The sequence below is a fragment of the Ipomoea triloba genome, chromosome 7, assembly GCF_003576645.1.
Source record: "Ipomoea triloba cultivar NCNSP0323 chromosome 7, ASM357664v1".
NCBI lineage: Eukaryota > Viridiplantae > Streptophyta > Magnoliopsida > Solanales > Convolvulaceae > Ipomoea > Ipomoea triloba.
This window is the reverse complement of record NC_044922.1, coordinates 16,748,922-16,773,168: the sequence shown is the minus strand read 5'-3', so window position 1 is coordinate 16,773,168 and position 24,247 is coordinate 16,748,922. Positions and strand designations below refer to the sequence as shown.

General features: G+C 34.9%; 1 pseudogene; it reads left to right on the top strand.

The window, feature by feature from the left end:
* The first annotated feature begins 9,368 nt into the window (after positions 1 to 9,368).
* Positions 9,369 to 12,970, top strand: LOC116024228 (annotated as a pseudogene).
* Positions 12,971 to 24,247: the final 11,277 nt, after the last annotated feature.

Here is a 24,247-nt window from a genome sequence, read left to right as displayed (position 1 = left end):
GAACTTGGCTTAAGATGAGATCCCATAGACTTGCCCTTCATACACCCATAGATCAACTCTATAATTGCATGCTAAGATCAAGTAGGTCTTTATTCGGCTTGTAATGGGGCTAAGGGTGAGTGGCTAACAAAGAAGGGGTATGGAAAATAAACAAAGGATAGAATTTCACATCTATTCACAACTTAATCTAGAAGAGATACTACAAGTATGGACAATGGAGCAAACTACAATTGAGAACATAAGAACACTCTAAAATAGTGGGGTTGGACACAACTTTTCTAGCAACATGAACCATTTGCACTTTTATTCATCTTTTTTTTTTCTTTTCTTTTACAAACTTTTCACCACTTTCAACTTCTTTTTCTCAAACAACAATTTTTCTTTTCTTTTCTTTTCTTTCAATCTTCTTTCCCCCCTTTTTTTTTTCTTTTCAACCAACCAACTTTTTTTTCTTCAAAACAAAACAACCAACTAATTCTTTTCACTAAACCCCCACACTAGGACAAAGATATCAAGAGTAATTCTAACAAAAATAAGCTCCAAAAAGAAATCTCTTCTAAATTAAAGAACAAATGCTACATTCTCTCTAAGGGTGGATGGAAATATATGGCTAAAGGCTAAGGGTTGAATAATAGGGTTAAACAAGAAAAACAATCACAAAGAACGGGTTAAGTGCTTTGCACTTATTAAACAAAAACAAGGCTCAAAGGAGACAACTAGGGAAAACAATTATAATAAAGGGTATGTTTAAAGGCTTGGGCTAACAACAATGGCCTAAATCACTTCAAAGCATGCAAATTCTAGACTTCACTATAAGAGCACTGGGACAAGCTATAACAAAACAAGTATAACTGGAATTCCACATAAGCCTTCACTAGCAATGCATGACACACAGGATCAAGAATTAAGTTAGAGGTTAACCCAGCTATTGACAAGAGACTGAATTAAACAAAAGCTCAACCTTGAATCATCCCTAACAAGCTAGGCTGCACAAGTACCACCAAAACAAACCACCAACCAACAGAAGGGAAAGTGGTCACAGCCACAAAGCAAAGAAAATAGACTATCCACAGTGTTACACAATGAGTCCTTCAAGCAAAGTTCAACAAAAATTTTAATTTCAAGGCCAAAACAGAACCCCCCACACTAAAACCTGGACATCGTCATCGATGGACAAGCAGTTAAGCACAATAGAGGGCATCCGAAGAATAAAATCAATAATGAAGCACAAATTCAAAACTAATAGAGAGAGAAATTAACAGAGTTAAGAAACTGAACCTTGAAGTCTTGATGCAATGTTCTGCAATTAGTCCGTTTTCTGCACCAAGTGCTCGGTTTCACCTGTAGATCAATTCAAAACACTTCCAAAGCACTCCTACACCTAAACACATCATAAACACCCAATTTCCAACCATTCCCCACTCTCTTAGAAGTAAAATAGATCAATTCTCACTCAAATATTCCATTTCCAAACCTCTTGAAAACCAAATAAAGACTAAAATCTAAAATCTAACTAAAGCAAATAAAGTAAATGCAATAAAATAAAATGCAAGAAAGTAAAGGATAACATGGGGTGCCTCCCATGAAGCGCTAAGTTTAATGTCGCTAGCTCGACTCAACCTCTCAAGATCAACCATCATTGGATTGAAGAAAGAACATCTCATCCTTCCTAGCAAATTTCTCTTCAAGATAATGCTTCAAATGGTAGCCATCAACAAACTCCTTTATGCACAAGTCCACCACCTCAAAGCTCAAGCATTGTTCCTCCATGAACTCAAAATTCAAGCATACTCTTTCATCAAATCCATTCTTACTTTCCTTTTGATTTTCCTTTCCTTGAACAAGTAGGGAGAACCTTGGGTCTTCTTTATGCACTAAAATGAAATCCTTAGACATGAAAATTGGCCAATGGGGGCTTCCACATTCAAAAACATTAACACCTCCTAGTTCCCAAGTTAGTCTAAAGTTCTCACCCAAGGGAGTGTCATCAAATGAAAGACATACCTCGTTTGTGCCACAAGCTTCAATTTCATCATTCTTGAGCACTTCTTTACTTGAACGATCTTCAAGTTGCTTTTTGTCACCATTCCCTTGCAACTCTACACTTTCTTCCCAATTCAAAGTTTCCATTTCAATTCCATCATTCACTTTCTCAGCATCATCATTTTCATCCTCACTCTCATCTTCATCACCACCACCTTCACTTGGCGTGAACAACTCATGTATAACATCTTCATAAGAACTTGAACCTTGAATGGGTTCTTGAGTTGTCAAGCCTTTCCCTTGAACCTTAAGATCTTCCAATTGAGCTTGTAACATGTTCATTTGAATGATCAAGTTATTCATCATGGACCTCGTCTCCTCATTAATAGGTTGGCTTGCTTGTGGAGGTTCTTGATAGAATGGTTCTTGAGGTTCCCATTGATTATTGGCATATTCTTCCTCACTTGGTCTCATGGGATATCCACCATCCTCAATGTCATCATCAGGTACAATAGTGACTCCCCAACGCCTAGCCAATGTTAAGGTTTCCTCATCTAATTCATACCTCCCAACATTTTGTGAATGAGTGTGATGCTCATATGGAGGTTGAGTGTTTTGGGGGTATGGTGTATGATGAATAGGTCGGTGTATGATGAGATGTGTTATGACAAAGCAGAACTTAAAGATGTAAGGAAGTTGATTCTCGAAAATCACTAGAAAATGGAAAATACAATAATAAAATATCCACGAAGGATAATTACACTAGGAAAATAAAACCACAAAGGCTAAATAAACCTGGAAAACAACTTTGGATGAAAACTGGACGATCTCGGGTGGTTGGAAGCACGAGTCGTGTTGCCACTATCCATAAAACCTTATTTACCGCCTCCTGGGGTGCTGGAGCATTGGGGTCTAGGTTTCCCAGGATAAAACGTACTACGATACCGACGTTTGAGGACACAAACTAGGTATCCGACGAACTAGGACGTGGGATCAACACAGGTGGCTTGAAGGAATGATGAGCAGTGTTTTGAGGGAGAAAATCTATGTACTTTCGTGTAGCTTGGTGTGTGTCCAAAACCTGCTGCTCACCTACGAATATATAATAGAGGAGAGTGGATCATAGCATTAATCATGGCATTGATAATCCATTTGTAACCTCCACCCACTAGCAGAATATTAATTCTGCCACTAGCATACATTTACACCCACTACCAAGTCCATTACTCACAAAATAACTCTGAAAATAAATTAATTATGTAATTACATATCCGTGTGTAGTTCAATAGCCTATTTACACATTATTTTATAATTGAAGAAGCAGTTTTGTGTAGGGTTGAGCTTGTCAAAAGATATTTGTATGTTAAAATTAAACGGAAAGTCGGTGACTCCCCGAGTGTCGGTCTTGAAGGAAGGACGTGGAGGTGTGTCATTTGTTCGGGAGTTTACTTGATTGGGTCATGCATTGGATTCGAGTGTGGTGTTGGGTGGATCGTGAGTGAAAAGAGTTCATGTGGTTTGGTTTGATCGTAAGAGAGTTGAGTAAAAGGGATTTTGCAAATATGTAAAAGGGGTAGGGATTGGATAGTGTTTATGTGTGTTGCATAGTACGTGGTGTGACTAAGGTAGTGGATAGATCATGCTAGGATGTTGGCTATTCAAGAGTGTGTTGTCTTAGTCCTTTTCCACCTTTGTGTACTAAGGCTTCTTTGGCTTAGGAGTGCCTTCAAGCATCCAAAGTTCTAAGAGGAATTTTATCAAACACTTAAGCTACACACTATCCTACTATTCTTAAGAAGTCCATAGGAACTATGATTGTGTCAAGCTTCAAATCCTAACTCTAATAAAAAACATGAAAGAGTCAAGAGCTCAATCTCTCATCTAGATTGGCCAAATCCAAACAACATCTCATCAAAACAACAATCAATAGACAAGAATAGATAATCCAACAATATAAGCATACAAATCCAACATATAGATATATGATCAACACACTAGCTTCATACATTCACACAATCCAAATCCCTAGATTAAACTAGCCACTCATCATATGAAATTGCAAGACAAAAGCTAATCTAATCCAAAACAAGATAGCAAAATATAATATAAATGAAATAGAGATCACCTAGAGTGAAGAAATTCTTCAATCCAAGCTTTTGAGTCTTCTACAATGGAGATTGATCTAATCTAAAAACTAAGAAAAATGGAGAAAGCTCTCCAAAGGAAAAACTAAGAAAGGGAAAACTAATTTTCTGGGAACCTCCTCTTAAAGTCTATCAAAGGGGTTTAAATAGTCTCCGAAATAGCAACCCTAGTCAAAATTCGCGCAGTGCAGTCTCCACGCCATCCACACGCGTGTGAGTGTGCGTGGGAGGCTACTAGAAAGTTTTCACGCATGCTCACACGCGTGTGGCTATCCAGCTTGGTCCTCCGGGGTTCCGATCTTGCCTGGTTCGTTCTTTGAGCTCAACTTTTGCTCCTATTTGCTCCCGGGGCTCCTGTTTCACCTCCTTTAGGCTAAAAGTAGCTTCTGTGTGTCGGTTAGTGATAGTCAAGCATTTATGAGCATAATTCACCATGTAATGATGCTATAGACGTGATAAAACACCCTAATATGAGCTTGATTTAAGGGTATCTCGGAGGCTTATCAATAATTAACCAACAAATAAGTTTTAAAAAAATAAAGTGGAACTAAGAAAATCGATTTCCTTCCCAAAGAAAATCTAAGTTGCTACCCCGTGGCGATGGACCGTTTCGTGTGCTTACTAGGCTCAACAACAATGCTTATACATTAGAATTGCCAAGTGGGTATGGGATTAGTTCTACCTTTAATGTTGCGGATTTATCTCCTTGTCCTGCCAGCGAAATTGATTCGTGGACGAATCTTTCTAAGGGGGGAGGAGATGTTGAGGACAACTATGAGGATGACAAAGAAAATAGTCCTTTGATCTTGGAGGGTCCAATGACGAGAGCAAAGGCGCAGATATTTCATGAAGCTATGAGTGGCCTTATTAAAGGAATAAGTCAAGCTAATCAAATTAAAAATATGAAGATGGAGTTGAGTTGAAGGTGGTCCATCTGATTCACACAATTTGAAGAATAAAATCGAGTGGGGGTTTATACCATATAAATCAACACTTGGAGTATTTTTTCATGCAAATAAAAGTTTGAGATTATTTTGGTCCGTATTTATGTTATTCAATTTGTAAAGTCCAAATTAAGGTTATAAATCCTAAATTCAATTAGAATTTAGTTTTTATAAACTTATTTGACTTAGTTTTCCTATTCTTGTGGCTAGTTAGATCTTTTTGCTAGTTTAGCATTAGAATAGCACTTTTTGAACTTAAATGCCCTGATGTAGGGACTAGCTAAAGTGTATAAATAGCACTGCTTTTATTTGTGTTAGAGAGACAATGTTGATAGTAGTAAATTCAAGAATATTGCTTTGGCAATTTCTTCTCCTTGAGTTCTTGAAGAGTATTTTGACTTATCTTGGGACTTTCCCTCCTATGTGGCGTCTAACTCTTATCTCCATCCTTGGAGTGGCGAGACTTTGCACCACCACACTCCGACCTTTACTTCCATCACCCAACCGTTCTTCTTCCTTAGTTGGAGCCCACAACATAGAGGTTTCAAAGTGTGAATGTAGAGTATAGAAATCGTGAATGTAGATTTATGATTGTGTGAATGTAGAGTTGCCTAGAAATATGTGAATGTGGAGGTTTCAAATTGTGAATATGGAGTATAGAAATCGTGAATGTAGAGTTATGCATGTGTGAATCTGTAATAGAGTTAAGAAGTTCTAGCAACTTGTAGCCCTGTAATGTGTGAATGTGGAGTTCTCAAGTTGTGAATATAGAGTTTTGAATGTGTGAATGCATAACAGTACTAATATAGTTACTAAACATATAATCATGTAATGTGTGAATGTGGAGTTTACAAATTGTGAATGTAGAAGAGTATAGTGTATGTGAATGTAGAATATAGTGTATGTGAATGTAGACCCAGATCCACCTTGCAACTCACATGCTATTGGGGTTGTTATGCCGTGGACCCAGGTCCACCTTGCAAGGTGGACCTGGGTCCACGGCATAACAACCCCAATAGCATGTGAGTCTTTCTTGGATTAGTCGATGTGAGCTGGCCCATGCTCCCATATGAGTCTAGCTTACATTGTCATATTTGAAATTCAAGTCTCACTCAATATTGAATACGTAAGCGTGTTAAATTGACCACTAAGTTTAACAAATAGTGTAATTGAGATCATTAACAAAAAAAATAAAATAAAATAAAATAAAAGATCAAATGAAGTTTCCTTAACTAGTAAAATAGTGTAATCATGCCCTATTATTACCTAGCTATTCGGTAGGTTACCATCTTTTGCAAAAATTTCCATTAAATGGTGCAAGCTAAGGTACAAAGATCAATCAATTGAATTCCACACAAGCACATAATGAATATCATATCATCAATTGTAAGCTTAAAGTGAAAGTGTGCAATTGTGGTCATAAGCAAGCCTCAGCTCAAGTGGGTTAAGAAGACAATTCCAAAAAATTTTGATGCAATAAGGCTTGTCGACAACTACTCCACAATCATAGACAATCCAAAGACCAGAACAACACAACATTGAATCATACATGTGCACAACATATCCATCCATTTGTTTTTTGTTTGATTTTTTGTTCGGTTTCTTGTACGTTTGTATGTATCTGTATCTACACATCACAGTTCACAAAGATAATGCATAAATGTTTTCGATGTTACATGCATCTTGATATAGGCTACTGAAATTGAATGATAAATGGGTAATTTTGGTTTTAGGGTAGCAGCTAGCTTAGGAGTTAGGACCATGTATGTATGCGTTGATCTTGTGATTAAGCAGGGAAAAAGTTCATGGCTTCAACCAAGTTTAACCCCATTTTGACATTGCATATATTATGGGATTAAATGATGAATGGGAAATTTTGGTTTTATGTGTGTTGTTTTCCAAGTGAAGTTAATCCCCATTTTGACCATGCTTCCATGCTTATTAAAGTAAATGATTAATGGGAAATTTTGCTTTAACGCTAGCTAAGGATCATGCATGCATGCATTGTTTTTCATGCATGTGATTAAAGCTGGAAAAAATGTGTTTAAAAAAAAAAGCTGGAAAAAATATATTAAAAGTACACTATTGTAATGTACTTGAGGGGTTTAAACTCCTAACTTCTCTTGAGGGACGAGTGCATAGTCACTCACTCCAATCAAACTAGTTATCAATTAAATAAAGTACTTTATGTACACAACTAATATACTTTTCATTTGTGGTCCACCCAAATAAAGATCGCTTCTGGCATCCAGGTATGTAGTTGGGGGCACATGTATGACAAAAAATGAAGGTAAGCTAGAGTCGTAGATTCCTAGAAAATCACAGATTTCTTCTTTACTTTGTGTTGTTCAGTGATGGTTGGCGAGGTCCATCCATTTTCTACATCATCCCGACATTCTTCATCTAGCGATATATGAAGGCTTTCGTTCTGGCCTCTAAATTAATATACATAGTTACTGACACCTTTGTAATGTAGGTCTTGATATATTGACACAACTTCGATCTCGCAAGTAAGTTGAGTGACAATATTTTAATACCAATTGTCAGTTTATAGTGCAAGAAAGTAATAAGCTTTTTGGTTGTTTAATGGACCTGGGTAGCAATTACAAATGTCAATGCACTTTGGAATCAAGACAAATTAAATGGGTTTTTAGTCTACTTTTTATGAATAATTCAGTATTTATAAATATAATATTTTTCTATTAAAATTATTTTATGTAATTGATTATGTTTCATATTTTTTCATAAATATTTTCACATTTTCACCCACTTAAAGTATATTGTTGGCCTCCACCCCTAATTATTATGTAATCTATAAAAAATATTGTATTGTTGTTTATAATGTATTATTGTCATTGACAATTCTAAGGTCATTTAAATTTCATACCCACTCAAATAATTTTCTGAATTCCCATGGCTACCATACTTCTGTTTGATTAATTTGTCCTATGGAACCTTGTACATACAGTCCTATAATACCTATATAAAGCCATACGATACACAGGCCAGGAGTGGGCATCTCATCGATCAGTCTTGAATAACATTATATTCCTTGCAATATATACAATGGAGTTGTTAATAGCACTTGTAATCCAATGCCTCTCTCTCCTTATTCTCTTCTCCACAACTTCCCTTTCCCTAAACCCACACCACAATATTCCTCGCTGATAAGTGCAAAAGACGCCACCTTTATGAGGTCGTTCTCGGATCATCTTGTGCACAATTGACAGTTTTTATGATTGATTTGACCCTTAATTTCGTTAGAATGCTTGTTATTGCTATCGGACCCCGTTCCACGCTTTGTTAATTGTTTTGTAGGTAAAAAGATGTGCAAAAAGGTGGAAAACGGCATTGATTTCGGAGAAGGATTCACAAGCGAGTTGGAAGGCAAAACAATTAGGCCTGCGTCCACATTTTTGCTCTCTGAAGTTTCAAAGCAGAATAGAATCCTGCCCTGGACGCGCCCATGGACGCTCGTCCAAGGTGACGTCCAGCCTTGGACGCGCCCATGGACGCGCGTCCAAGGTGGCGTCCAACTTTATGCTCTCTAAAGTTTCGCAGCAGAACAGCAGGAGGCCTTGGACGCGCGTCCAGCCGTGCGCCCACCCGGCGATTTTACTCCCTATTTAAGATATTTTGGCGGAAAAGAAAGGGGATCCCTCAATTCATCCACCATTCCACACCCTAGACTTTCTCTCTCTAGGATTAGCCTAGAGAAAACTCTCCCAATTCACTCCACATTGCAATTCATAGGCTTAGATTAGAATTAGAGAAGAATTCCATTGTTCCAAGATTGTGATCAACATTCAAGTTCAAGTTCAAAGTTTAATTTCAAGCTAAGTCTTCATTTTAATTTCTTGTCATTACTTTTGCCTTTTGCTATTTCAATTCCAAGTATGATTAGATAGTTCATTGTGGATTTGGATTGAGCAATTTTGTATGGATATTCTTGAGCTTTGAATTGGTCAATTAGGTTTTGCAATTGCTTGATTGATGAGTTGATTGTGGATTGGGATGGATGTCTTGACTCTATGCCAACTAGGATTCGGTTGCATAAGAGGACTAGGATTGGAATGCTCACCTACGAGAGTAGGGAGTGTACCAAGCCCTCACCATTCCCATTTCCTTCTCACCTTTGAGAAAAGGGAGATTGGAAGTGTGGATTGGGGTGATTGTCTTGACTCTATGCCAATTATGATCCGGTTGCACTAGAGGAGTAAGATAGGAATACTCACTTACGAGAGTAGGGAGTAGATCTAGCCCTCACAATCCACGTTTCCTTCTCACCTTTGAGAAAATGGAGATTGGAAGGCAATTAGCACACCACATGTTCGATAATTTGCCTCACCTAGCCTAGTTGCCATGAGAATGGGACTATGGACTAAGTGATAGGCCAATGACCACGAGAGTGGCGTTGGCATAATTGCATTGCCTCATTTTCATCATTCAAGTGTTGCTAGCCTAGTACCGTAGACATTCGAGAGTATCTATATGAGTTGCAAGATCCAAATCCTCTTTTCCAATTGATTGTTTCCAACGTTTGTTCCTTATTTTCATTATGTTTCATACACATCCCTTACTATGCTTGGGTTAGCTTTTAAACACTAAACACTCTTGTGCTTAATCCCCTTACCGCTCAAATTCCCTCCTTGCCATCCTTTGAGAACGATACTCGGGAACTTCTTCTCGTTTTAACACCTACTTCTTTCCATCCACCGCGAAAAACTACATCCATCACTCGCCCACGACAACTGTCTTCTTCGTCTGTTTTCGACAGCACTGCTGCTTACGTCACAACCGATTACTACAGTCAAACGTTGGATCACTTCAACTACGCACCTCAAAGCTACGCCACCTTCTCACAGAAATACATGGTCAATTCCCAGTACTGGGTGGCACCCAATCCAACTCCCCTATCTTTGCGTATCTCGGCGCCGAAATCGCCATCGACAATGATGTCACGCATGCCGTTTTTCTCCTTGATATTGCCAATCGTTTTAATGCTCTTCTTGTCTACATAGAGGTGATACATTATATGATATGATGATCACAGTTTATAAGTAATTAGATTAATATTCTATATATGCATAAATGCCCTCAAATGTTGTGATGATCATATATGCAGCATAGGTTCTATGGGAATCAGTACCGTTTGGAGCCCAGGCGGATGCTTTGAAAAACGAGACCCTTCGTGGTTATTTCAACTCCGCTCAGGTTTTGGCTGATTTTGCAGAGGTGTTGTTACATATAAAGAATACCTATGGAGCTCAAAATTCTCCCATCATTGTTGTTGGTGGATCATATGGGGGAAGTACGATGAGATTATTTTTAATTTTTAATTTTTTTTTGGTAGAGTAGTTAATTTCGAGTTTTGGTAGGAAATAAAGCTTGAATTTTGTGTTGTTTTGTGAAGTGCTTGCTGCATGGTTTCGTTTGAAGTATCCACACATAGCACTGGGTGCCTTAGCTTCATCAGCTCCCCTTCTCTACTTCGATGACATCACACCACAAAATGGATACTATGACGTAGTAACTAAAGATTTTAGGGTAAGATGTTAGATTTTTTTTTCTATGATGAGGAAACTCGCAACAACTATTAAGGGTGTGGATGAGATAAATTTCGTCTAACCGTAATTGTCAAAGGACCACAAAGATAGATGTCATGTTGGCCGGATTGACATCTCTAGCCGTCCCTACGCTCAACTTTCTCCCCCATTCAATTCCCTCCCTGCTAGGGAAGAGAAAAATCGCCTCATTCCCATCCCCCATAGGGATGATCCAGGACGGGAAATCCTACCCGGTTTACAACTTACAAAAAAGACTAAAAATTAAAGAACATTTAAAAAAGATAAGTCATATATAATCATCTTCAAACTTAAAATACTTCCAATAAAATTATATAGTGTATAATACTACGTAATACATATATATGCCAACTATCATGTAGTGTTATGACATCTCATTATCAATAGTCTTTGACCTGAAAATGTTTGAGAAAATATAGAAATATGATGATTTTTGGAAGCTTCAATTTTCTGAATGTTGGTTGCAGGATGTGAGTGAGAGTTGTGTTGAAACTATAAAAGAATCGTGGTCCAGAATTTCGGATTATGCTAAACAGCCAAACGGCCTCTACTATCTCAGTCGCAAGTTCAACCTTTGCAGGAACTTGACCTCGCCGCAAGCGAAGGAGCTAAAGGATTACTTGCACAAAATGTATGCTGATGCCGCTCAATATAACAATCCGCCGAATTATCTAGTGAAGAGGGTGTGCGGCGGCATAGATGGCGCCCCCCAAGGCTCTGATATTCTTGACCGGATACATGCCGGTGTCGTCGCCAATTATGGGGTTAAATCTTGCTACGAAGTTTCCGGCATAAACACGACGGCGTCGCCAGGTGAGGGTAATATAAATTATGGATATGCTTGGCAAGTAAGTAAACAATGCAATAACACCTAGAACTAACATTATTATTATTATTATTATTATTATTATTATTATTATTATTATGTAATAAGAAATTGAATTAAAGATTTTGGTGTGTAGAGATGCAGTGAAATGGTGATGCCGCTTGCGCATGGCAACGACTCCATGTTCGAACCATTTCCTTTCGATCTGCAGCGATATTCCCATGCATTGATACCTACAGCGTTCCACCTCGACCACAATGGGTCACAACCTATTACGGAGGACATGTATGGTCTTCACCTCTTCCCCCGAAAAACACTTTCTTTTTATTTTTGGATAACAACACTTGTCTTGTGACTCTAACTGGTGAAGGACGAGCAGAAGGTAAACCAGCCTATTTAGATTGCCTGATCGGTTGATCGGTTCAAACCAAGATGGTCAACCAGTGCTCCAGTTAGGAATTGAACTTGAAACCTTGTCAATTGCTGGCCTGATGGCTAGCTTGACTTGGGTTGTACCAAAAAACACTTTAATGCTTTGGCCTTCTCTTATATTATTACATGTCAACTTAAAATTGCAGGATTTTAACTTGGTTCTAAAAGACTTTGGTAGCAACATCATTTTCTCCAACGGACTAAGAGACCCATATAGCATCGGAGGGTAACTTAAAATGTTTACTCCCTTTTCTTTATTAAACTAACAAAATGTACCACCAACCTTCATATCTTATGCCATTCATTTTACTTTTTTGTCTGTGTATTCATAGGGTTTTGAAGAACATATCAGATACTCTAGTTGCAGTTTACACTCAATATGGTATGTTGATCAACACGTGCACACACATATATAGTGGGGAAATTAGTGTTCTTTTCTTTTTTTTTTTTTATGCACCAAATAAAACTATGCATATATGTTCTTTTAGTTGCAGCGAATATTAAATTTTCAATTCTTGTCCCTACAATACTCTAGTCAAAAGGTCACGATTTTGATCTCTGTATATATCTCTCTCTAATTACACAAGGGTGAGTTCAAATGAGAATATATAATCCCTTTACAAAAAAGTGATGATTGGTCACAACGGCCTATTTGAGTAAAAAAAGTTAGGATCAATTTTATAGGCTCAAACCCACTTCCTTCCACGTAGAGTGTAAATCAGATGCTGTTAGACCACAAGGTCTTTGGCAAGATCAATTTTATATTTGTATTTAAGATGATGAATGACTGAAAATTAAGGAAAAAAAATGATGTAATAGCATTTATATAATTACGATTGTGAATTTCAAAAATATTTGAGGGTACATTTGGAATGTTTAACAGTGCTGATGAAAGTATAATTTTGCTTGGAGTGTTGTAGGCCCTCACGTTCTGGACTTATTTGGGGAATATGCATCAGCTCCAAGTTGGTTAACCGAGCAACGGAAACGGAGGTTAAAATAATAGAAGGTTGGATAAACAAGTACTATGCTGATCTTCAAGTCCTCAAGAAATAAAAAACAATGTGATTTTAAGGAACTATATATAAATAAATAATAAAATAAGGGGTTTTCTAAGGTGTCATATGACGCTGTAGAAATTCCCATGAAATATAAGTGTATCATTTCGATTTTTGAAGTGTATCATTTCGTACTTCTTCTTATCATATAAATTCAGTTGTGGTTGCTTTGTTTCATGTGGCCGATTTTCTTAGTTCCACTTTATTTTTTAAAAAAACTTATTTGTTGATTAATTAAAAAATAATGTGTAAATAGGCTATTGAACTACACACGGATATGTAATTGGGTTATCGAATTTTAAAAAACTACTACAATTTGACCATTATTGAACAAACTAAATTTATGCAATTAAATCAAAATTGACGTGTTTAACTAGTTATTACTATGTGGCATATAATTTGGTGAAAATAATTTTAATTTTAAAATAAAGTTAAATTAAAATTTGAAAAAAAAAAAAAAACCCTTATATATGGTGATGGTGAGTTAAAGGTGAAATATGTCATCCTTTGGGGATTTGGTACTTTGACACGTTAATGCAACAACCAACTCCAGACACAAGAATGGTAAGCAAACTTGCATGTATAGCTCAGTTGGTTACATGAGGGAAGTTTGAGAAGAAGGATCAGTGATAGAGCTTTTGACTAATTTTTTGCAGCTATGTTTCCTCAGAATACACATCTGCCCTTGATGTTGGGGATTCAATCTTTTGGAAAATTGAGTAAAATACACATCTGCCCTTAATACAAGAAGAATGTTTTGTTGACAATGCATATATTCCATATCAAGTAAAATACAAAAGAAATGCAAATTCTTTTAGAAAATTGAGTTTTTATTTTTTTTTAATTGTAAAAATAAATTAAAAGCAAAAATCCAACCAATATGAATAAGATTAATTTATTTGGAGAATTCAAATTTAAACAAAAATATACTGCCACATGGAGTGATATTGAATTCAAAATTTGTGTTGTGTGTTTGTAGACACACACGGAGTGAGTGTGTGTGTGTGTATATATATATATATACACACCAGGTGAAACATGTGTATTAATCTAACACTCATCACTTGAATATTAGAGAAACCAGGAAGAAAAACAAAGACAAGCTGATGGTCAATTCAACCGAAGGAGACTTTATAGAGAAGAATACTCACATGTATCTCTCTCACATTGTCAATTCAAGATTTGTTATGCAGTGTAATGACTCCATACTGTAGTGAGGAAACTGTATACTCCAAAATAATTGGTGGGAAATATTTTTTATTTTTAATTACTATCAAGATTTATTGCTTTTATTAATTTTGATATTATAAATATAAATTGTACAGGTTTTGAATGTGATTGTGATAGCTATATATTTTTGAGCAGGTTTTGGGTGTAAATAGAAAAATAAAATGAATATTTTTTTTTAAAAAAATTACCCTACAACGTCGGCTAGTCTTATTAGCCGACGTTGTAGGGTAATTTTTTTTGTTTTTAAATTACCTACAACGTCGGCTATTTGTAAAGAGCCGACGTTGTAGGGTATTTAAGAAGTTTTCAAATTCCCTACAACGTCGGCTATTTAAAATAGCCGACGTTGTAGGTAATTTAAAAACAAAAAAAATTCCCCTACAACGTCGGCTAATAAGACTAGCCGACGTTGTAGGGTAATTTTTTTTGTTTTTAAATTACCTACAACGTCGGCTATTGTAAATAGTTGACGTTTTAGGGTATTTTAGTAGTTTTCAAATTACCTACAATGTCGGCTATTTGTAAAGAGCCGACGTTGTAGGGTATTTAAGAAGTTTTCAAATTCCCTACAACGTCGGCTATTTAAAATAGCCGACGTTGTAGGTAATTTAAAAACAAAAAAAATTACCCTACAACGTCGGCTAGTCTTATTAGCCGACGTTGTAGGGTAATTTTTTTTGTTTTTAAATTACCTACAACGTCGGCTATTTGTAAATAGCCGACATTGTAGGGTATTTTATTTGTTTTCAAATTACCTACAACGTCGGCTATTTGTAAAGAGCCGACGTTGTAGGGTATTTTATTTGTTTTCAAATTACCTACAACGTCGGCTATTTTAAATAGTTGACGTTGTAGGGTATTTTAGTAGTTTTCAAATTACCTACAATGTCGGCTATTTGTAAAGAGCCAACGTTGTATGGTATTTTATTTGTTTTCAAATTACCTACAACGTCGGCTATTTTAAATAGTTGACGTTGTAGGGTATTTTAGTAGTTTTCAAGTTACCTACAACGTCGGCTATTTGTAAATAGCCGACGTTGTATGTGTACCTTACAACGTCGGTTAACATTTAGCTGACGTTGTATGTGTACCTTACAACGTCGGCTAACATTTAGCCGACGTTGTATGTGTACCTTACAACGTCGGCTAACATTTAGCCGACGTTGTATGTGTACCCTTACAACGTCGGCCAGATCAACGTCACGTTGTATGTGTACCCTTACAACGTCGGCCAGATCAACGTCGGATTTTATGTGTACCCTTACAACGTCGGCCAGATCAACGTCGGATTTTAGCTGTACCCTTACAACGTCGGCCAGATCAACGTCGGATTTTAGCCGAACCCTTACAACGTCGGCCAGATCAACGTCGGATTTTAGCCGACCCCTTACAACGTCGGCCAGATCAACGTCGGATTTTAGCCGACATTAAAGGGTCCATTTAGCCGACGTTAAAAGCCGTCTGTGTAGTAAATATTTCAGCCGTTGATTGCAATTTTTAATCCGAGGTTGAATATGTTATAATTCGCATGCACTTTAAGGGTATTAAAAAAAAAAACATAGCAAAGTCACGACATCTTCTGCACTACTCTCTGATGTCTTTGCATCTTCAACACATCAATTAATCACTCACAGGCGAGAAAAAGTTTAAGAGCTTAGGCATGAAGGAATTAGCAATGTGTGTATCATTTTCAAAGTTTTGAAAATTTATGCACCTTAAGGAGCAAAAAATCACGGCATTTTGACATTGCGTATTTATGGGGTTAATTAAATGATGAATGAGAAATTTTGGTTTTAGGGTGTGTTTGGAAACTGGGAAATCCGGGTTTTAGGTGTTTGGAAAGAGGGTGGAAAAGGTGGTCAAATGGAAAATGAGCCCCTAGTCAATGGAAAATAACCGCATTTTTCAGGAAAATGACTTCCCCTTTTTTTGAGGGGAAGTCATTTTCCGGAACGCTAATCCGCGCCTCTGGCTTCAACTCTTGGCTCCCAGACTTGCGCTCCTGTTTCTTCTTCTTGGCACTATAGATCTGATTTTTGGCTCCCAGTTCAGAAACTAGTCCGGCGTTTTCTGCTTGGAAACTGGTTTCCGACTGGTTTTCGAAAACCAGTCGGTCGGACTAGTTTGCGAAACCAGTCCGACTGACTGGTTTCGTAAACCAGTCGGTCGACTGGTTTGCGAAACCAGTGCAAACCAGTCGATACCTGTAAATCCAAACCAGTGGATTTATTGGTTTTGAATTTTATTTTTTTATTTTTTATTTTTTTGCATTTTTTTGTGTTATAAATTAATGAATATACTGAAACACACTTTCCTACCCATTTTCTGGAATACTGATTATACTGATTATACACAAACCAGTTTTTTTATTATACATAAACCAGTTTTTTTTTATTATACATAAATTAATAAATTAATGATTATACTGATTATACACAAACCAGTTTTTGTTATTATATTTAAACAAATTAATTAAAATATTTAATTAATACAATTTTATTCATTTTCCTACCCATTTTCTGGAAAATGAACCAAACACACCAAGATAGTTTTCTGCTCTGCATCCAAACACAAGAAACGAAAATGATTTCTGGAAAATGACTCATTTTCCAGAAATCATTTTCCAGAAGTCATTTTCCTGCTTTCCAAACACACCCTTAGTGTAGCTTAGAACCATTACGTATGTGTGTTGTTTTCCAAGTGAAGTTAATCCTCGGTATTTTTCACGTGACTAATGCTCACGGCATGCATTCAAAGTTTATCCCCATTTTATTGACTTTACCGGCATATATATATATATATATATATATATATATATATATAACATGTTGATATGGTGAGAACATGTTGGCATGCAAATTGTGAAGTTAATATGATGATAATCAGATTTATTAATTTAAGAGTTTATTATCGAAATGGTCCCTCGACTATTGCGAAATTACCAATTTGGTTCTCGACAATTTTTTGTGCCCAATTAAGTCTCTTGACTTTAAAAAATTTAACCAATTTAGTCCTCCATTTATTTTGTCGTTAAGCATCCGTTAAATTGGGACCAAATTGGTAATTTTGCTATGGTCAAGGGACCAAATTGGTAATTTTTCTATATTCAAGGGACCAATTGGTAATTTTTCTATAGTCAAGGGACCAAATTGGTAATTAATTTTTCACTGAAATCGTCCCTTGACTATAGTAAAATTATCAATTTGGTCCCTTGACTATAGCAAAATTACCAATGTGGTCCCGATTTTAACAGATGTATAACGGCAAAATAAACGGAGGACCAAATTGGTTAAAATTTCCAAAGTCAAGGGACTTAATTGGGTACGAAAAATTGTTAAGGACCAAATTGGTAATTTCGCAATAGTCGACGGACCATTTTAGTAATAAACTCTTAATTTAAGTACATTAACTATTGAGAGTTGCTGAAAAATGATAATAAAAAATAGACGGGTTAGTTTTTTTGTGTGTTTTACATATCATTTTCATTTTTGTCATCACAGCACACGTACAAAAATTATCATAATTTGCTTTCGTTCAAGATCAACATAATCAACGTATGCGAACTAATATTACTACAAAAATTAAATCATAATTTTATACCAACAAAAATTTTAATTTTTAACGATAAGAAAGATTATTATTATCTTGCATAAATTTTTAAAAGCTATATTGAACTTAATAGGTATTGCGCTTAGAAATTATTTCAATTTTTTTTTTTTGCAAATGCAAATAATGTTGGGTCACACTTGTGTGAGACTGTCTCACGGATCCTTATTCGTGAGACGGGTCGGGTCGGGTCAAAGCACCATGCAAATGTCATACTTATATGTGCAAATCTCATACTTATATGCTCAAATATAACACAAATCAAAAATACAATTTTTGTTACTTATAAGAGAAAAAGTAATACATTTTTCATAATAAGTAATGTTGACAAGTGCCTCTCACTTATAAGGGCAAATATAATACTTTTGAGGAAAAATGTAATACTTTTTAAATCGAAATGTAAAAATATTGTATTTTCCCTTAAAAGTATTACATTTACCCTAATAAGTAACAAAAATTTTATTCCTGATTAGTATTACATTTGAGCATATAAGTATGGCATTTGTGCATATAAGTGTTACATTTGCATCCTGACCCGACCCGTCTCATGGTGAGACGGTCTCACACAAGTTTTTGCCAATAATGTTTTATGATAACTTTTTTTTTGGGTGGAAAGAGCTACCGAGGTAAAAATTCAAAAGTGTAAAGTAGCCATGGGAAAAATTATTGAAGAACCAAAAATGCCATTTTCCCTAAGTTCTATAAATTAAAACTTTTGTTAAGTTTTTAACAGTTTCATCCAATGAATAGAGTCACCAAGGTAAATTTGAAGGGTGAAAAATGACTATAGAAAGAATTCAATGCAAGAACTTAAAACGTCATTTTCATTATACTTAATAAAACTTGTGTTATATTTTAACAGTTTCATTCATCCAGTCCTGAGTTATAAGAGCTACCAAAGTAACAATTGAAGGGTGAGAAATATGTATGAAAAGTTTAAAAACTGAGTTAGTTATTATAAAACAATTTAAGATCGAAGTCGTCATTTTTCCTTTGAATAATAAACTTTATTTAAAATGAAAAAAAAAAAAGAATAAAATATCTAATGGCTAACCACAATAATTGCTAGAGGCTAGGAAAACTATGAAAAAGATTATATATATGTGTTTGTTTTAGACAGGGATGGTGTTAATGGGCACAAAGCGCATTGTAGTACGTGGTTTATATTGCTTTGGTCCCTCAGCGCAATCAATTTAGTTGTCATAGAATTTTCTAACCAATAATTTTAGCTGTCATAATCCTTACCTATATACACTCCGCACACCTCTTCGATTTTTTTATTTTTATTTTTTTGAAAATCAAACTTCCACATTTCACTTTCAAAAAAAAGCTTCCACATTTCCGTTAGAACAAAACTCTCATGGTGATCAACCTTAACCATTGAGTTAAGCCCTACTGAACTTCTAACTAATAATTTGGTTTGAGAGTATACTGACATGATACATTAATCCAACACAAAATCACTAGGATGCTCAACCCAAGTATCATGTTAACTCAAACTTCATGAAGATATGGCCTATGGGTACGGTGGTGGAGCAATACTCAATAAAAATATTAGTGTGAATAATATTTGGTACGTTACCTTTATTGTATGGTTTGCAAGCTATTACATAAGAGCATCTTTATTAGTGTACACTCCCAAGTAGTGATTGTGAATTTCTCTCTTCACACACAAAATGGTATATTAATATCATCCTTTTATCTAATCTTTTACAATGCAAGTAAAGTACTTGTAAGCAGTCAAAATTCAATATTCAATATCAAATATTAGCGTGAATAATATTTGGTAAGTTACCTTTTTGATCAAGAAGATATATAGTTTTATTGTGATGAAGTTTATTTGTAAGTTTGGTTTTGCAAGAAAGAATAATTAATTAAGGCAAAAACCAAGTTTTTAAGCAAAACTTGTTTTATTGTAATGAGAGGAGTAGGTATGAATTAGTACCCATAGTTTAAAGATATTAAATGTATAAATATTAGGTGTGTGAGCATAAATATAATATGTGCAGTCCAACTATAAGTTTAGGCTTTTAGTTGAGATGAAGCACATGCTTTAATTTGGTATCAGAGCCATGCAAAAGATCATGGGTTCGAATCTCCGCGTCACCCACAAAAAGAGACTTCCACGTGTTGCTTGGTTGGAAATCCACCGCACACGTTGAGGGGGCGTGTGAGCATAAATATAATATGTGCAGTCCAACTATCAGCTTAGGCTTTTAGTTGAGATGAAGCACATGCTTTAATTAGGTGGAACCTTAGAAGATGTCTAATACTTTTCCATTAATTAAATTTTTAGGAACTTAATATATCCTTGCTATATACAAATATTAAAAAGAAAAAAAAATGAATAATTGAGTGTAATAAATCACTTGTAAATTAATAAATCATATGTCAAAAATTCCAATCCCGCTGCAACAAGAATATTTAAAATTCAAAATGGTACGTATGTAAAAAATCAATACATTAGTTATATATTTATTAACAATCCATTCACAAAACTGGAACTAGTGATTGTATATCGGTCAGCCCAATTAATAAAATCAATACATTAGTTATTCCTATTGGGCTATGATCGTTCTTTACATAATGTTCTTTGTCGTATCCCTAATTGCGTCGAAATTTGATTTTCATAACTAAGCTATGTAATTTTTTTTTTCGAGTACTGACTCCGTTACAATGTAGTATCTGTTCATAGCTACTTGCTCAACCTACTGAAGCACAAAGACTCCCATCATCCATGTGGGAGTGTAAACTGGAACACCGGGTGCCACTAGACCACAAGGTCTTTGGCAAGCTATGTAAAATTTAATCATGTGTTTGTTGATTTTTTTTTTTTTTTGTTTCTCATTTTCTTTTTAAGGATAGACTTCATTTGCATGGGGAGTTTCTAATGTGGGGAGAGAAGAAGTTTATTGTGTTCCATTTCTAATTGGCATCACAAATATGACCAATACAACTCGCTAAAGTTGCATATCATTTTGGGTTCTAAATTCCCAGTCGTTAAACCGTCGATCGCGGTCCACAATACATTGTGAATCATGGTCACAAAACGACGGCGTTTCAATAAGTGGGAGAAACGGCTCCCATAAATCTCCGTAACTGATATTACAATTTATCTCAAATGATATTACAGTTGTGTTGAAAGGGAACTGCAGTTGCGCGGAACGGAGGCCGTTTCATCCGTCTGGAACTGCAATTGTGTTGAACTGATACTGTAGTTGTGTTGAAAGGGAACTGCAATTGCTCAGAACAGAGGCCGTTTCATCCGTCTGTTTTCATTAATCAAAACAATGTCGTTTTGTCACTTGGACCACAATGCTTGGTCGACTGTGGTCCACAGTAAAATTTGCGCTAAATTCCCTATTCAATTTAGTTCGTATCATCACAATTTATAAAATATAATCATAACCATTACTAAAGTTTCTTTTAGTGAACAATATTTAATTTCTAGTATATATATGTATATTTGATTAAATTTGTAGTATCCCATTGTTTTTTTTTTTGGGGAAAGGGAGGAATAATCCAAGATCATTAGCTGATCCGCACTACATTAGAGTCACCCAAGATGCCAAGCTCGTCTTGACGCAGAAAAATCTTTATGTCTCTGGGTGGCTCGTCGATCCATCTGAAGTTTCCGGTTTGGTTACATGCCTCTTTTGCAACAGCATCCGCTACCTTATCTTGCTCACGTGGGATATGTCTAAATTTGATCTCCCACCGTCTTCCTTTTGAGGATTTGCACAGCTCAACGATGTTGTTTGCCAAGCCTTCATCGTGGTACATAAAATATGGTTTATTAGCCCTGAAATATGGTGGTCAAGTGGCTGAAGTATGATTTCCGTTCCTAAAGATCACAAATTCAATCCTTGCCAACATCTCCTTGGGAGAATTCGTGGTACATAGTTTTCCTAGTACAATTTATCATTTTTATGTGATTTGCAAATTATTACACACGAGCTCGTGTTTTCCTCCTCACCCCAAAAAAAAAAGTATATAAAATACTAGTGTGAATATTTGTTACTTTGCCTTTAAGATCGAGAAGATATATAATTTAGCAATAAAGGAAAATTAATTAAACAAACACTATAAGGGTGTGTTTGGTTCATGGGTTTAGCCGTCAGCAATGAAATCAAAGTTATTGTTATTGTTTGGTTGACAGGCTTATAGAACATTACTATGGGATTTGATTACCCACTTAATTAGAAAATTCATTCCCTAACAAACATTATTTGCTCTTATAATAATTGTAAATGTAGATCAATAGAAGTAAAATTATCCTCTTCAACTTTTCCGCCCAAACTAATATGAATATTAATTAATTGGTAAAAAAAATTAATAAACCTTAATTGGTAACAAAATTTTATATGGTAATTAACTAATATCTAATAAATTGTTACCAAAAATTAAAGTCAATACGTACTTAAAAATAAAAAATGGTTACCAAATTCTGAGAACAATTAAAAAATTATAATTGTGAGAATAATGGAAACAAATTGTGCGTAATAAATGGAAAAATTCTTTGGAAATTTTGCATAATTTTATAAGGAAATAATAATATATTAATTATTATTTATACCAATAATAATAATTCAAATATTGATTTTACACCAATAATAATAATTCCAATTCTACACACGCAGAATACTGATTTTGCGTAATAGTAATTTTGTAAGATTACTTTTTCAATTTATTTGCATAAAGATGGATTCCTTAATTTATTTTCGTAAAAATGGATTGTTTTTCCTATTTATTTGAATACTAATTTTGCATAAAGATGAATTCTTTTTCCTAATATTGAGGTTTATATGTAAACTGTTGACCTTCATCAACATGATATGTGCCACTAATATTGCTCATTGCTATTTGCTAATGCACTATGCACGAAAAATATTATTTAAAGAAAATCATAAACGCACATAAAAAGCAATAAAAACATATATAACCATTATCAACAAAACAAAACATACCTTATAAGCTTTTCTTTAAAGCAGATTCTTTTCTTAAAACCTGAAAATTAGAGTAGAATAAAATATTATATTATATTAGGCATTAGTATAAAATCTAATGTAAAAACAAAACTTATATAAAAAGTTTGACATTACATATAATATTTTAAACAAACCAAATGACCCAAATCTATATATATAATTCATTAATTTTAAATCCAAATGAAATTAGGTTAAAATTTAAAGCCAATCATTATTGCATGGACAATGATCCACACAAATAAAAAGTATATTTTTGATATACTAAAGGTATATTATTTTTGTACATAAGGTACGAGTACATTATTTAATTTGGACAATTTGATGAGAGGCAAATACCAAAAAGTTAAAATACTCCATAAAAAATTGTATGAGAATCTTAAAACCCGGAAAAAGAAAGAGAGAGAAATGAGCTTTATTGTAAAAAAGTTAGGTTGGAAAACGTGTCCACCAACTTTGACACACTATGGAATTGTGTTCAATAATTAACCAAAGTTGATGGAATTTCTGGACCAAAGAGAGTTAGCTTGGAAACGTGCCAAATCCCTGCTACGTTGCTTTTGACATGTGAGGACCTTGAAGAAGCCAAAAAGATGGTTTGCACTACACACAGATAATGGAGCTGAGTCATCCAAATTAATGCATTATCTTACCCTAATTAATTAATTACCCTACTGTTATGGGTGGATGAGTATTCATTTATGGAATTGCATTCAGATAAAGATATAATTATATCCATCTCATGTAACGATGACTCAGTTTCCTAGCAGCAATTGTTTTAAGGACTCCAAAGTTTACAACTTTATTGGAAAAGGACAACTCCAGTTACTTATAAAACTCAACCTTTGCAATCCCTTTCTGCGCAATTCAGCCTCAGCAATTATCGTATTAGCAAATTAAAGTGTCGTTGCTTGTCTTTGTTCTATCAGCATGACAATCCTCGTTCACCAAACCCAACCAGCTGGTATCTTTCTAAAAGTCGTCACTGTTGTTGTTATTATATAATAATATAAAAAATATTATACATAATAAAATATTGATTAATTCGACCAATTAATTGAAACAATCAAAGTATTAATTTAGTTGATTATGTAACAATTTCTCCGGTAATTCAATTTTAAATTGATCAAATTATTAAACAAGTTTAGTCTTTTTGTTATTTATGTACATTACTAAAAATAAATTATTTAAAATATTAACTATAGTCAAATATTTCTTATTATAGTTAATAATTAATAATTATTATTATTATTAAAAAAAAAAAAAAAAAGAGAAAAGTGATCCCACATCGAAAAGCAAGAAGGGGGCGTTGATCTGGCAAGAGAATTAAACCACGCATCATACGCATCGTGGTCCACTTTCTTTCTTTCCTTCTTTCTTTCCTGTGAGATCGAGTGTGATACACTCAAACACCACCATTTTTATTTCTTTCACTTTATTCCTCCCAGGCCATT